Source organism: Ictidomys tridecemlineatus, unplaced genomic scaffold (genome assembly GCF_052094955.1).
Source record: "Ictidomys tridecemlineatus isolate mIctTri1 unplaced genomic scaffold, mIctTri1.hap1 Scaffold_42, whole genome shotgun sequence".
Classification (NCBI taxonomy): Eukaryota; Metazoa; Chordata; class Mammalia; order Rodentia; family Sciuridae; genus Ictidomys; species Ictidomys tridecemlineatus.
The window spans coordinates 48,866-52,452 of NW_027522720.1; the positions used below are offsets into that span (position 1 = coordinate 48,866).

Below are 3,587 nucleotides of genomic sequence, written 5' to 3' on the forward strand. Positions count from 1 at the left end.
GCCTGAGCCCATTTAGGTTTGTTAATGCAACAGTGGAATGCAGCCTCCAGGCCTTCCTATTATTGCATTTGTCTGTATTGTCTTCATATTTGTTTAAATTAGAAAGTAATACATTTTTAACAGCACTGTTGAGGTACAATTTGCATTTCATAACATTTCCCTTCTGTAAGTATAAAATTCATCGATTTTTGACACCTCTATAGAGTTTTGCATCTGCCATCACTATACAAGTTCAGAACATTCCCATCACCTCCCAAAATTTCCTCAAGCCACATTTGCCATCAATCAAATGTGTATTTTCAAATGTAGTGTGTTGATTACTTCATGTATTTCAAATAACTCATCATTAAAAGTAGCATAACACATTGTTGAATAGAAACTTGAAAAACATCAACCAAAATCTTTTGTTAAGTGTATTTTGAGGTTCTGTATACATACTTGATTAAAATCAGCTTATTTGCATCTGTTCTCTATTGGTAGTTTCAAAAAAGGGAACATACTGAACAGTTGATTTCTTCCTTCATATGTTCTTGGTGGGTGAATGTTGTCATGTTGTTCTGGTGGGTTTTAGTTTTAAAAATTTTAGTTGGTTTTGGAAAAAATGTTCAGTTATACAAATGGCCATTTTATATGTCAGTCTGTATAGTACTAATTTCTGAGGGAATAAATCATACAAAATAGAATGAAGAATAGAAGTTAGACTATATAGTTAAATTAAAACATAAATATCAAATTGTAAATTATTTTCTTTATTAGGAGTAACTAAAGAGAAGAATGTATTGATCAACTGTGATATTAAATGTCTCAGACTTTAGAACAGTATAACAAGTATTTTAAAAGCTTTTCTTGTCTTTGTTCTACCACTTCATATTAAGATGCTGAATATAATATAGAAGTACATATTGAATATAAATATTATGTGAGCATATTATACTATTATGTATCATTGGGCTTCCTCAAGTGATGTTTTTAACATACTTTTATTATACATACTATATACTATTATTATAGAAATTATTATTTCTGCTTAAAGGTGATTGTATGGGTGGGAAATGCAGATATATTATGTGTAAATTTAAATATTTTTCTAAAAAAGTATAACATCAGATGTTCATGAATTTTGGAAATAAAAATACATAATGCCTAGCTAGTTCCTAAGAGGTAGGCTATATCTTCTGTTTGTCAAAGTATTTACTCTGCATTATTGGTGGAGCTAACTTTTATTGAGGTTTCTCTGTTGCCAGGTACTTTATTACCAAGGTTGCCATCAGAACCGGGAATGACATTACTCACTATCAGGATTGAGAAAATTGGTCTGAAAGACGCTGGACAGTGCATCGATCCCTATATTACAGTTAGTGTAAAGGGTAAATAACTGGCAAATTGCATTATGTTTTTTCTCATATGGGACAAAGTTTTTGACAGGGGTTGATCTTGTATATGTGACAACTTACTTTAATGCATTCTATAATGAGGCAAAATCCTAGAAGAGATCATAACAGAACATAGTTTGAAAGACTTACAAAAAATATTTCCTACTTATACACTCACTTTTGCTTTTGAGTTTGTATAGATTTTTGCTCTTCAGATTCCATCTAACGTGCAGACTAAACATACACATTGTCCTTAAAAGCAGCTACAGCCTTCAGGATGTAGATTAACAATAGCACCCCTCACCTTCTCCTACCCAGTCTATATTCATTTCTCTCCACAAAGCCCCATGTCCTGTTTTCCCATCTCTCCTGCTTCAACCCCTTCTTCTTCCTGTGCTACTGAGGTATCTACTTAGGTGAGTCCTACAGAGGCAGATGAAAATCAGGGGACAGGGAAGTAGGGTGCGTCCATAACATCCATGCCCTGAAAGCAATCCCGTGGGATGATGATGTGATTAAGGAATAAATTATACCATTTTACAGAAATAACTATAGTTAGTACAAACGGCTTATTTTAATCTATAGTTTTGCACCAAAGGAACAGATTGGTGCTGAAATTAAATGGAGGAACTTTTATCAATTGACCACAAAGAAAAACATTTATTTAAAGAACAGAATCCACAGCACTAATACTGGTACACTTTTAAATTCCGATGTTACCAGTTATCAAATATATAGTATACTGGAAAATATTTACATTGTTTCATAGGCCATTTGTAAAACTGCATACTCATTCAGAAAGTATACTTAAAACACAAAAATATTTAATGATGTTGTAAATGTTAAATTACCTTTGCATATGTTAAACTGAAATATTTTTATGTAAATATTTTTTAATTATTAAATGTACTAAATTGTTTTTGAGCTTTTTGAGACACATAAATGAATAACACATAAACACTGAGGAGTTATTAAATGAGTCCATGTTGCATTTGACTAAACTGAGATTTTAAAAACCAGAAAATTAAAACTATATATAACGTACCATCTGGTTGTTGTAAATTCAGGGTATGTTGTAAACAGTATAACCAGAATTTATATATATGAAAAATTATTCATTAACAAAAGGTTTTTTGTTGGCTGTTCTCATCCATTTTTGGTTCTTAACAGGGAAATTATGATAAGGTTAGGTTTAAAGGCTTTTCTAAATAAGTCATACTTGATCAAAGTTAGAAATTGGTGGCAGAGCTCCATGTGGCAAATTAAATACTCCAGATTTTTTTTTTGCATAGAAAAATATAGTGGGCTATTCCCTAAGAAAAACATGTTTGTTCTTTTTACCACTTTACTATGAAGATCAAGTTTTGTCCACTTGGCCATGTAAAGGCTTCCTTGTCCCCTTCATGAGGTCTCCTATCCAGTCTATATTCATTTCTCTCCACATACCCCATGAACTTCAACAACTGTCACATACTTGCTCACACCAAATAGGAATCTCTTAACCTGAGAATCTCCTCTCAGCTCTTTCCATGCCTCTTTAGGAACTGTAACCTTTGCAGTTTCTATATTTTCCGTCTGTATATGTGAATGCTCATAAGCAGAAACTTTTCTCCAGATCTGAATGGCATAGATTTAACTCCTGTGCAAGATACTCCTGTGGCTTCAAGAAAAGAAGATACATATGTTCATTTTAATGTGGACATTGAGCTCCAGAAGCATATTGAAAAATTAACCAAAGGTTTGTAATTATCAGTTACTGACTTCTTAAGGACACAGTACTTATCTGGGTTTGTGTTCATAGTGTACTTAACACAAGATCTTATGTCACATAGTTATGAATATTGACTTAAAGTCAAATCAATTTTTTTAAAATATGAGAATTAGCAGTTGCATTATCTAGTTGTGTAATAATGTGGTTAAATATTATTTGATAGGGAAGTTTTTCTCATAATACAGAGTTAAGGAAGCAGGTTCCCTAATAATTACCTTAAGTCCTTTTAGGAACCTAATGATTACTTTCTAACAGTTAAATTATTTTTTTTCTTTCAATAAGATGCATTGGGTAAAAAGATACTATAACTGGCAGTTAGTTTGTAAGAATATGGAAAGGACAATCTGGGCGTGGTTGTTTCAGGAGGGAGAGAAATTATATAAGGTAGAATTTTTTTTAAAGGAACTTTTAAATTTCTATTCTATCTAATATAGGTGCTTATT

General features: G+C 31.9%; 1 long non-coding RNA gene across 1 annotated transcript; it reads left to right on the forward strand.

The window, feature by feature from the left end:
• Positions 1–1,083: 1,083 nt before the first annotated feature.
• Positions 1,084–3,101, forward strand: LOC144373517 (uncharacterized). The gene is made up of 2 exons (XR_013433171.1): positions 1,084–1,367; positions 2,989–3,101. It is a non-coding gene; the product is annotated as an uncharacterized LOC144373517 (long non-coding RNA).
• The last annotated feature ends 486 nt before the right edge of the window (positions 3,102–3,587 follow it).